We start from the raw sequence: 12,290 nt of genomic DNA, 5'->3' as shown, positions 1-12,290 counted from the left end.
CACCTTCTATGGGCCAAGCACTGCTGTCTCATTGCATCCTCCCAACAACCCTATCAAATAAATCTTACCATGTTCATTTTATAATAAAAGAAGTCTTGTGTATCACCACTATGTTAACTATGCTAGAGCAAATCTCTGCTTTCAAAAAGGAGCAGCTCCCCATTCCTCAGGATCTCAGCCCAGCCTTGGTGGCCTTCCTCTGGCTCACTCACTGCCAGCTCGGAACCTGATGTGCCTCTGTGTCATCAGGGTCATGGCTCTCTGAAGACACTAAGGAACGATCCTTTCTTGCCTCTTGCAACTTCTGGTGGCCAGGATGTTCTCTGGCTTGTGGCAGTATCTCTCCAATCTCTGACTCCACTTTCCCTTGGCCCTCTTTGGGTGTCTGTGTGCTTTTCTTTGAAGATGACAGTCATCAGATTTAGGGTCCATGCTAAGTTGAGGATGATTTCATCTTGAGGTCCTTAACTAATTACGTCTATAAAGACCCTCTTTTCAAATAAGGTCGCATTCTTAGGCTCTGAATGGACATGAAATTTTGGGAAATACTATTCATCTCACTACAATCAGCATACAAGTTCTAAGCTGTATAGCTACAGTAATTTAAGGGAGTAAAACGGACTATTCTCCCTTGTTCAAGCCGTTATCATCTGGCGCCTCTGAAACCATATTCTAACTACTAGAATCAATCTGGGAGTACATGTCTGGAGAAGGCTGCTGAGGATGGCCTGGGGTGACTGTCTGGCCCACTCAGACATGGCAGGACTCTTCTCCAGTGACCATATTATTGGACTACAAATGGACACTTGACCCAAGCTAAACCAATAATACTCTTTTCAGGGGATTGAGATTTTAGGGAATCAGACTAAAAGCCAATACCTGAACTTCTCTCCTGAATTGAGGAAAAATTAATTTATGGGTTGTGGGATAGTGACCTTCTATTTATCATCAGGAGAGAGAAGCAGAGAAGAATAAAACAGATGGTCAAATATAGGCAGAGGTAGAGTCTAACAGTCTGGATGGATCTCATTCTTGGTTCCAGGCCAACGGGAGGCCGAGCCATACTTATGCCCTCAGGTTCAAGACAGTGTTAGCAATAGATACTGAGTGTTCACCCTGAGCCGGACCATGTGCTTGACCTGCATTGTATTGGTCACCATATTTCACCCTAGATGGATGCAGTGGCACATACCTATAACCCCAGCACATGCAGGAAGATAGCAAGTTTGAGGCCAGCCTGGGCAACTTAGCAATACCTTGCCACAGACTGAAAAGCAACTGGGCCAACTCTTCACGATGGGGAAGACCAACATATTTTTCTCTCTCCTTACTCAGTGCTATATAAAATTTCCCTACATTGCTTCTTACTTTTAAAAAAAAATGTGGCAAAATATACATAATATAAAATTTACCATGTTAACCCTTTTCAAGTGTCCGGTTCAGTGGTCTTTATGTTGTTGTGCAACCATGACACCGTTCATATCCAGAATTTTTCATCATCTCAAATGGAAACTGTGTTCATTAAATGCTAACTATCCATCCTCCCTGACTTCATATAGGTGGAATTATATAATGTCTGTCCTTTTGTGACTGACTTATCTCACTTAGTACAATGTCTTCAAGGAGGTACCATCAGTATTGTATGTTGCAGTCCATTGGCTAGATCTAGTCCCATCATGGCCTCAAATGAACTACAAGGAGGCCAGGAAAGGTAAGGGAGGTGATTCATGGTACACATTTGCCACATGATAAATTATCTTTTTGCCTAAGTTAGGTTGACTTGGCTACAGTTTCTTGCAAACAAAGAATTAGAATCATACCCATTCTACACAAACAACTCAACATCTAGTGAATGGAGGGAGCTCATCACTAGGGGGTTCTTTATTACTAATTGGCAATATTCCTTTTTTTGTGTGTGTATGGTGCTCGGGTTTGAACCCATGGCCCAGCACATGCTAGGCAAGTGCTCTACCACCAAGCTACTCCCTCTGCCGCTCTAACTAGTAATATTCTTGGTGCTGATTTTCAGAATTAAAATTATAGAATGTTGGCATTAAAAGAACCCTAAATCCAGAATTGACTCAATCTTCTAACTTGACTTTCTGTAGACAACCTATTTTGGGGGGTCAATATTATTAGACAAAGTGTATTAAGCATTTAGGATGCATCAAGAACTGTGAGAAGCCAGGCATGGAGGCACATGCCTGAAATCCTAGGAAAATGGGAGGCTGGGGCAGGAGGATTGAAGTTCAAGGCCAGCCTGAGCAATTTAGTGAGTTTGACCACCCAAGGCCTGGGGATGTAGCTCAGTGGTCAAGCACTTGCCTAGTATATGTGGGGCCCTAGGTTCCATCTCCTGTACCACAGAAAAATATTTAAAAAGAAAACTAAAATAAAAGAAGTGTGGGGGCTGCTGGGGCACAGAATTTGACAAAAATTTAATCCCATTCTATTGGTAGAAAACCTCATCTTTCTTGTGTTGATAAACATTACTTGTTCACCCATGGCCTCAATGTTCTATTGTTGGATTGTGATCATGAGGGAAATCTATGAGTATATCATGAGTGTATTTTTGACTTGTATAATTTCACTTCCTTTTGCTTTCGCAATACTTTCACTATTGGTAATACTGTACAGAAATTTCCCCTTTTCTTCACTTCTTTATATTTCTCTTTTCCATAGAGTTAAATAATAAGGGTGCCACATTTCATAAGCTTGTATGAAATTGTCTGCCACCTACTCAGAAAAATGACTCCTCAAAGATTTTATGCACCACAATAGCTTCTAGGTCTATCCTTGATGACCCAGTGGCTGCATTTGACATGACTGTGCAGCACAAGAGATGAGCCAGCATGGCCCGGCTGGGAAAGTTTCCTCTCTGGATGTGACATTAGGTACAAAAAAAAAAATGGAATTGAAGCTGTGACAAAGTATTTATGAATAGGGTTCTGCTGCTGGGTTCTCCCACAAACAAACTGCATTCAGCAAATTCCTTAAATTCTCTAAGTCTTAGCCCTTTATCTATAAAATGATGCTGCTAAAAGAACTGAAAGTCCCTTTTCACCTTAAATGTCTACGCTTTTCTGATTCTAGAGAGAACCATAAGGAAGAGACAGGCAAGCAGCTGGGACAACTAGGAAGCTGGAGAAAGAAAATGGGAGAAAAGGAAAATTCCAAGGACAAAGAAGGCAATAAACATAATTCGGAACAGCAGGTGAGGGAGCCAAGCAAAACAGGTTAAAAGAGAAAATGACAGCAAGCCTGCAGCGTGCTCGGGTCTGCAGTGACCCTGCTGCATTCCTACGGTGCTTGCCAGGACACTTTTGAAATGGTTTGAGGCCTTGCCCTGCCCTCTCCAGAGCAAGTTTATAGAAATTCCAGACAATTAACTGCGCCTTTCCAAGTATGGCAGTTGCTGAATACCCTGGGCCTGCTGTTGGAAAAGTCTTCCCAGGTCTCATGTTTCTGGAGTTGGGGAGTCTTTATGTTTTCTGCTGGCGTCATAAAACTGCCAGGCTACCTTGTTAGCTGCAAGGAGGAGCATCTCAGACTTTCCAGTTCCTGACAACTACCACTCCCTGGGTCCCTGGCCCAGCATGGAGCAGAAGGCTTACTGCTGTTCCGTGGCTGTGATGCCAGGATGCCAGAGCTGAAATCCCTTCTGTGGCTCCTAGGCTGGTCTGTGGCACCTGTGTGGTATGACATGGATACTCAGAAGTAAGGCCTGACCTGCCCAGGTTGACACCTAGTGAGAAGTGAAGCAGGATTTGAACCTTAATTGAGCAGATTTGAAGCCTCACTTACTTCTAAAAGGAATCAGCAGTATCTTGTTCTTGGCCTGGGCTATGTGTCGGAGAGAACTTTCAGGCTCCAGGTTTGGGCTCCATTTTTTTCTGCCTCCAGAATAAGCGTGGCTGAAGGGCCTCAGGCTCTTCTGGCATCTCCCAAATGAAAAACAAGATATTCAATAAACATGGTTTTAAATGTGTGATGAGAGAGGGAGAGAGAGAGAGAGAGAATGAAAGATTACATGTTTATCTTAGCGTTGAAAAAATGAATCACATAAAATTTCATTTTTAAGGCAGAAGAGATAGAAGAAATCTGGTTATTTGTTTTTCTCTTGCACAAAGATGAAATCTTCAGGCCATAGGACTTGCCTCTAGAGGGTTTGGAGATCCTAAAGGAAACAAAGAGAGCTGCTGTCTGCTGTGACGTTGGGTGATCAGTTTGCTAAAGCTAGCACATAGTTGTGATTGAGGGAATAAAATGGTTTTTGAGGGGAAGCTGGAGAAACAAGGCTGTGAGGGAAAAGAAGGCATCTGGGGTTGCGTGGGACCGAGTTCAGTTTTGTTGTTTATTTCCAGATGCAGAAAGAAGGCTCACATTTCATGGTTTCATCCGACATCAAAACAATGGATGGTACAGATCAGGACAATAATGCTTAGCTGGTGGCCACCTGACCTCCGTGACAATGGGTCCCTGTTGTAGAAAATTGTATGAGTGGCTTATTTTAACTCTGTCCATTGGTCAGAAATTTGCTGAGGTTCTGGAGGCAACACTGCACAAATAGAAAGAGCAGCTCCAATAGACCGTGGCAGGTACAGAGAGAAGGCAGGAAGCATCTGTCCCCCGCCTCCCCTCCCCATCCTTCCACACCAGCAGTTTTGCTCTTGGGACCAGAATTAGGGTGCCTCCATCTATAGCTTATCTTGACCCTCTTAGGACCCATGAGAACATGGCAAGTTCCTTCGATGCTCTGCCTCTCATTTCCCACAGCCCTAACAGAAAACAATCATGTATATTGTATTAATCAGACGAAGGTGCGTACCACACAGAAATAGAGGCTCAAAAATGTTATTATATGGTGTCCCTCTCTGGAGGGGAAGAACTCCTAGAGGGCTTCTCTGAAAAAAGATTCTTGACTATTTCATCACCAAACACCATGCTGTCTTCCTTTTTGTCTGAAAGTTATGGCCTTTGGTAGTTTTAAGTGTATTTAACTCGAGGTAGCAATATCCTGCTTTTAAACTCACTGTGATGGATTGCATTGAGTCCCTATAAACGATATGTTCAAATCCCAACCCCGATACCTGTGAATTTGATCTTATTTGGAAATAGGTCCTTTTCAATCCCCCAAGGGAAGATGAGATCATGCTGGAGCCCTAATCCAATGACTAGTGTCTTTATAAGAAGAGAGAAATTTCAGCTGGGCACGGTGGCACACACCTCTAATCCCTGCTACTCAGAAGGCTGAGGCAGGAGGATTGCAAGTTCAAGGCCAGATTTGGCAATTTAGTGAGACCCTGTCTCCACACAAAAAGGATGGGGGATGTAGCTCAGTGTTAGTGTGTCCCTGGGTTTCATTTCCAGTCCCATCTCCCCCTCCCCACACACACAAAAAGAGAAGTCACGGACCCACATGACAGGGGGATAGTGTCACCAAGGAACACTGAAGACTGCAGCAACCACTAGAGCCTTCAGCGGGGGCGGGCACTGCCCACACCTTGACTGTGAACTTGCAGCCTCCAGACCCATAAGAGAACACATTTACGTTGTTTTCAGCCTCCCAATTTATGCTAATTTGCTACAGCAGTCTTATAGGAAACTAATACACTAACCAAAGGACTATACTTCTTTGTCTCGGCTTATTTTAATTGGTAGAATAGAATCATTACTCTCAATAGCTTTGAGATATCTGAAGAAAATTTTGATATGATCATGAATATATCCTATTTTTAAAAGTTTTTGTTTCGTTTTGTTTTTGTTTGGGGTACCAGGGATTGAACCCAGGGGTGCTTAACCACTAAGCCACGTTTCCAGCCCTTTATTTTTTTATTCTGAGACAGGGTCTCGCTGAGTTGCTAAAGCTAGCTTTGAACTCGAGATCCTCCTGCCTCAGCCTCCTGAGCCGCTGGAACTATTGGCGTGTGACACTTCATCTGGCTAATATATTCTATTTTTACCTTAAAAGAATATATACTTGTGTTGCAGCAGCCATGTGTGGATTGAGTTAGTAAGATCCTAGGAAAGGGACAGCATTGTTGCCCCTGTGGCAGGGAAAAGCCTGGTACCACCACCATGTGGACCTTGGGCTTCACCCTCTGTAACACTGCCTCTATGGAGGCTGCCTCCTCGCTTTTCTTGTTTGACTGACTTCCCTTTCTTCAGAATTTTCTTTTCCTTGGTACTGGGGATTGAACTCAAGGGCACTGAGCCACATCCCCAGCCCTGTTTGTATTTTATTTAGAGCCAGGGTCTCCCTGAGTTGCTAGCACCTTCCCGTTGCTGAGGCTGGCTTTGAACTTGCAATCCTCCTGTCTCAGCCTCCAGAGCTGCTGGGATTATAGGCGTGCACCACCACGCCTGGCGTCTTCTTCAGAATTTATTTGCACAATTTCCTCAAGACGTCTTCTTGGTACTGACAGTAATTCTTGTTCTGATGCCATCGATGATATCTCAAAAAGGTGTTATTTTCTGTTCTGTCAGGGTGTCAGGTGTTTATCTCTAACCATTTGTGGACTTGTGGCAGCTTGTTAAGCCATTTACTTGTTTTTTGTTTGTTTATGTTTTTGGTATAAGGGATTGAACCTAGAAGCACTTAACCATTGAGCCACATCCCCAGCCCTTTTTAATTTTTTAAAATACCTTTATATATTTATTTTTATGTGGTGCTGAGGATTGAACCCAGTGCCTCACACATGCTAGGTGAGTACTCTACCACTGAGCCACACCACCCTTTTTAAGTTTTATTCGGAGACAGGGTCTTGTTGAGTTGCTTAGGGTCTCACTAAGTTGCTGAGGCTGACCTCAAACCTGCAATCCTTCTGCCTCAGCCTCCAGAGCCACTGAGAATAAAGGCGTGTGATGATGAGTGTAAGGAGAATGCACGGAAGCACTGTGACTTCTGTGACACTGTAGTATTTTTGGCAATGTGTGAAATTGTTGTAAACCCTTGACCTTATGTTTCCCAACATCTCCCACTATCTCAATGAGTCAGACAGAAACTTGAGCTGACACTAAGCACATGGCCTGAAACAGTCCCATCACTTAATGGTCACACCATCTCTGTCTTCTACTTTATGACTTTTAAAAGGCTGTATTTTGCCTGTTGAGAGAGGAATCTGCTGTTTTGATGGCAGGAAAATGTAGCATGCTCACTTTCTGGCTTTGGTGTCAGCCCTTTTCTGGAGCATCAGGGACATTTCTTGTTCCTTATGCTCAAAGAAAAACATGAGTAGATTTTCTTTAAGTGTACACACTTTGGGCTCTCATTCTGACTCTAACACTTAGGCTTTTGTGTCTCCCCTTATTGCCCTTTTTTGTTTGTTTTCATATGGCCATACTTTCCTGAAGGGAAAGTGAGGAACCAGGAGAGGGGTGAGCGAGAAATGAAAGACGGAGACCAGGCAGAGATACACACGCGAGTTTGTGTGTCCAGCTGACAAATAAAGGCCATCTCTCTACAGCGGAGAGGCGAACCAGGCTTGGGTTCTGGGACTTTATGGGGCAGACTCAGGGCCCAGCTCAGAGATGGGTGGGTCCTAACGCAGGTGGTTAGGGGTTGAGTTGGTATGAGGGAGAAGTGAGCTTTCTCAGAAAGGCCCTTGGGTGGGAAAGTGAAACTTTTTCCGTATGCTCTCTCCACCACCCAGTTGTGTGAGGGATTGGTATTTCTGTAACAAAAACTGGTTTAAGTTTGATTAAAGATTTTTTTGGATCTGGTCTTGAACCAATCTAATGACACAGGGGGCATGCATCTGAAGTGCCCAGTGGAGAAGGGGGTTACTTAGCTGCCATCCTTCAGCAGAGGAGAGCTATTGTTTCTGACGTCCAAGGTCCAGCTGGAATTGTTTTATCTTGTCCTTTACTGTAGCAGATTGATTGACATAAAGATAGCAGTCCTCCTGTGGTACAAAGTCTGCCTTTTGGGGCCTTAAAAAGATCAAGGCCCCTTGGATTCTGCTAAAGAATCAAGCTGGGGTTGTATGGTTCGTGTGGTTTGAGCAAGTTGCTGTAAGTCTCCTAGAAATTGGAATGGTAAATCCTGGTAATGGTCCCCCTGGGAGGTGAGTGCAGAATGAGGGAGGAGGGCAAAAATGAAAAAGGGAAGGATGGTACTCAGGGTTCTGCAGTGTGCTGGTGGTCCCCAGAGACCAAAGGAAGATTGGGGGTTCCAGCCTTGGAGAAACACAGCTTGAGAGGGCCTGTGGGTGTCACTTTATAAAAGGGTGGAAAAATCCATTTTACACGGGAGTTATGAACCCAATATGGGATGCCCTCAAGATGGGCCACAGAGGGAGTGGTAAGAATAACCCAATAGGGTCCATTTTGTGGAGAGTCGAGAGGAGGAGGGAGACTTGTTGATGGGGATAGTTAAAAGGTACCAGGTCATCAGGAGACAGAGTGGGGGAAGGGGAAGAGGAGGAACTAGGCTTTGCCAGAAGAGCATCACTGTATTGCCAAAGAAGGTTCCTAATGTATGCAAAAAGGGGCCAGAAAAGATGAGGAGCAAGGGGTGGTGGAGAATCAGAGGGTGGTGAGCTGAGCAGGGAGATGGGCCGTCCATATAGAAGCTCAAAGCCGGAGATGTTGAGTGGCTTCTTTGGGAGGGCCCATAACCTAAGAAGAGCCAAGGGAAGGAGTTTAGTGTAATCTAAATGTAATTCAAGGGATAGTTTAGTGAGAATGTTCTTCAAGGTTCAGTTGGTACGTTCCATCTTGCCAGAGGACTTTGGATGGTAATGGATATGAAAATGCCAGGAGATGCTGAGTGCCTTAGCTACAGACCGTGAAACATGGGAAGTAAATTTAGGACCATTATCAGACTGGAGTGAGGAGGGGAGGTGGGAAAGAATGTGTTCAACGAGGACAATGGCCACTGTGGGGGCACATTTATTGGTGGTAGGAAAAACCTCCACCCATCCTGAGAAGGTGTTGACAAGTACCAAGAAAAATTTGTACTGCTTGACTGGGAGGCGTATGGGTGAAATCCAGCTACCAGTCAGAGCAAGGAAGATGTCCTCTTGCCTGGTGTCAAGGAAGGCAGGTTGGTGGAGACTGGAGGTGAGATTAGTGTTTTGGCAGATTTCACAGGAGACAGAGAGGATAGAGAGAATTTGTAGGTTCCCTGGAGAGAGTTTAAGGTGGGAAGTGAGAAACTGTTTTAAAGATGTGGTGTTGGGTGAAAGAGGTTGTGAAGGAAGGTGAGCATCTGTTGAGTGTCAGGTGGGGAAGAGTCCACAGGGGACTAGCAAGGCCAAGGACCGCAGGTGGAAGAGGCTGTGGGAGGGTGGTGGCCCTCACCTCAGTCTGCCTTGTTGTTGCCTAGTGTCACACAGGAGGTGTCTGTCTGATGGGATTTACAATGTGAGATTCCCAGACAGAGGGAAACTTTGAGGTCTGAAGGAGATCAGAGATAAAGGGGACATTAGTAACTGAGGTTCCCTTACTGGTAAGGAATCCAGGCTCCGTCCAAATAGCAGAGTCGGAGACAAGTATGTGGAAAGCGTATTTAGAGTCAGTGTAGACGTTGAGGGAGGCTCTCTTTGCCAAAGTGAAGGCTCTGATGAGGACAACCAGTTCAGCCTGCTGATTGGATATATTACTGGGGAGGGGAGACACTTTCACAACCAAGGTTAGAGACTGTAGCATACCCTTCCCAAAGGACTCTCTCCTGAAGGAAGGAGGAGCCATCTGTAAACCATGTGTGTGTTGCCTGGAGCAAGGGGCCTTCCTGTATGTGGGAGGGATGTGGAAGAAGCTCCTCCAGAGTTTCAATGCATGAATGGGTTAGAGGAGAAGAGCAGGAGGAGAGTAGCAGGGTTTAAAGATGAGCACGTGTGGACACTAAGACTGGGATCTTCCACCAGGGAAATCTGTGTAGAGATAAAGGCGACAAGGGGATAAGGAATGTAAGCCCTTTGATGTGAGGAGTTCCTTTAGATGATGGGGAGTCAGAATGGTGAAGGGGGCCCCAAAGGTGAGTTTCTTTGACTCGTTAATGAGTAGAGAGGCTGCGGCCAATGTTCATAGGCAAGGGGCCCTCCCCAAACAGTAGGAGCAAGACCCTTCAATAGATAAGCCACAGAGGCAAAGGTTGGCCCCAGCATGTGTCCGAGGACCCCTAGAGCAAATCCCTGCTTTTCAGCCACATAAAGGTGAAATGGGTGTGTGAGATCAGGGAGATGGAGAGCAGGACCTAGTGAAGGGCTTTGTAACAGAGGTAATAGGGGTTCAGAGAGGAGGCCTTGGGCTGCATCATATACACGCTTAGCCAATATAGAGTAGTAAGGAATCCAAGCTCTGGGGAATCCTGCCATACCTAGAAAGGAGGGAATTTCTTCCTTAGAAGGGGGTGTTGGTATATTAGTGATAAGGCTCTTTCTATCAACCGTAATGGGTTTGTGTGTAGGGCTCAGGAGAAAGCCTAGGTATATTATCATTGCCAAGGAAAGCTGTATCTTGGATGGAGAAACCCTATAGCCATGGGCAGAAAGGGAAGTTAAGAAGTTTATAGGTGTCCTGAAGGCTGACCTGCAAAGAAGGAGGTCATCAACATACTGTAGCACCATAGACTGAGTGAGATGTGTGGATGCTAGGTCCTTAGCCAAGGCCTGTCCGAAGGTATGAGGGCTGTCTTAGAACCCTTGGGGGAACTGTCCCCGCCTGCTGAGTGGAGTTATAAGACTCAGGGTCAGTCCATGTAAAGGTGAAAATGTCTTGAGAGTCAGAATGGAGGGGAATAGAGAAGAAGGCATCTTTCAGGTCTAGCACTGAGCAATAAGAGGTCCCAGAAGGAATGGTGGAGAAAAAGGTTTAAGGGTTGGTTACCACAAGATGGATTGGGACAACTGCAGAATTGATAGAATGGAGGTCTTAGACCAAGTGGTAGGAACCACTGGGCTTTTTTTTTTTTTTTTTTTTTTTGGCAAGATGGGGGTGTTATAAGGGGAATGAGTAGGTCTAAAAAATCTCTTTTGCAAGAGGTCTTGAATGATAGGCTGCAAGCCCAGGAGTTTCTGTCAGGAGAGCAGGTACTGTGATTGGGCCAGAAAATGGAGGGGGTCTTTGAGATAGATATGAATGGGCTCGTGGTGTGAGGTGATAGAAGGACTTGAAACATCCCAGATAGTAGGGTCCACCTCGGAAGGGGGTAATGGGAAGGCACTGGCAGATGGAATAGGGGATGGTCCTAAGGTCAGGGTGAGGATCAGGGGAGCGGCAGGTGAGTCTGGATGGAAGCATGTATGAGGGGAGAAGGAAAGCATAGCCCCCAACTTTGTGAGGTTGTGCCTTCCAATAAGGGGAACAGGGCACTGTGAATGACCAAAAGGAGTAGGTAAAAACTAGAGAGCCAAAAACGCAAACAAGGCTAGGTGCCTGTAAAGGTTGGTAAGGTTCACCCTCTACCCCAACAACAGAGGTCATAGAACCAGTAGTAGGCCTTCAGAACTCCTTGAGGACTGAATATGTAGTCCTGGTGTCTAGGAGGAGGGAGACAGGTCTACCTGAAAGATGCAGAGTTACCCTGGGTTCTCGAGGAGTGATAGTAGTGGTCAGGTGATGGGGACCTGGGCCTCGTTCATCCTCTGCAGACAGTCCTAAGAGTTGGAAAAGCCAGTCCTAAGAGTTGGAAAAGGGAACCAGAAGAGCTGGATGGATAGGGGCCGCGATGGGCTTGGGATAGCCAATGGCCCAGTGTCCCTCCTGATGGCATTTAGGATAAGGGCCGGGAGGCTTGCGAGGCTTCGGACATGTATGAGCCCAGGGACCCGTCTGACCACATTTAAAACAGGGTCCGCGTGGTCTCGAGGTACGCTTCCACAGGCCAGTGGAACCAGGGACAGATGCTAAGACTAGACGGTTGGCTTGAGGAAGTATCTGATATTTCTGCTTTTGGACCTTCTCACTATACACCTTAAAGGCCACTTTCAAAACCTCAGCTTGGGGAATTAGAGGCACCTTAGTTTGGCCTTAATATTGGGGAAACTCTGGGGAAAAAAAGTAGGTCGTTAGTAGTTGTTTCCTATCTGGAGTCTGGATTAGTATATTGTAATAAAGCCTTGGTTAGGCGATCTAAAAATGCTAAAGGTTTTCATTCTTACCTTGAATGATTTCCTGGAGCTTTTCATAATTGATAGCCTTATGGGCTGCCTTTCTAAGTCTTGCCATGAGGCAAGTAATAAATTGGTTTCTACTAGTTACTCCTTTAGGCAAATTATAATCCCAATTGTGGTCCCAATCAAGGAGTGCTTCAGTGCCAATCAGATGGGCAGGGTAGATCTGATGTA

At 45.4% G+C, this 12,290-nt stretch overlaps 1 long non-coding RNA gene and 1 other non-coding gene across 3 annotated transcripts in view; one reads left to right on the top strand and one right to left on the bottom strand.

Moving 5' to 3' along the window:
• The window catches only part of LOC114088688 (uncharacterized), a 70,980-nt gene that overhangs the window by 16,835 nt on the left and 41,855 nt on the right, over positions 1-12,290 (bottom strand). For both annotated transcript variants that reach the window (XR_004618579.2, XR_011707280.1), the window contains one exon: positions 3,805-3,941. This is a non-coding gene — a long non-coding RNA (uncharacterized lncRNA). The remainder of the gene's footprint in view (positions 1-3,804; positions 3,942-12,290) is intronic.
• On the top strand, positions 3,254-3,387 carry LOC114088717 (small nucleolar RNA SNORA9). The gene has a single exon (XR_003582038.1). It is a non-coding gene; the product is annotated as a small nucleolar RNA SNORA9 (small nucleolar RNA).

Source organism: Marmota flaviventris, chromosome 4 (genome assembly GCF_047511675.1).
Source record: "Marmota flaviventris isolate mMarFla1 chromosome 4, mMarFla1.hap1, whole genome shotgun sequence".
Classification (NCBI taxonomy): domain Eukaryota; kingdom Metazoa; phylum Chordata; class Mammalia; order Rodentia; family Sciuridae; genus Marmota; species Marmota flaviventris.
This window is presented reverse-complemented; position numbering and strand designations above follow the sequence as displayed.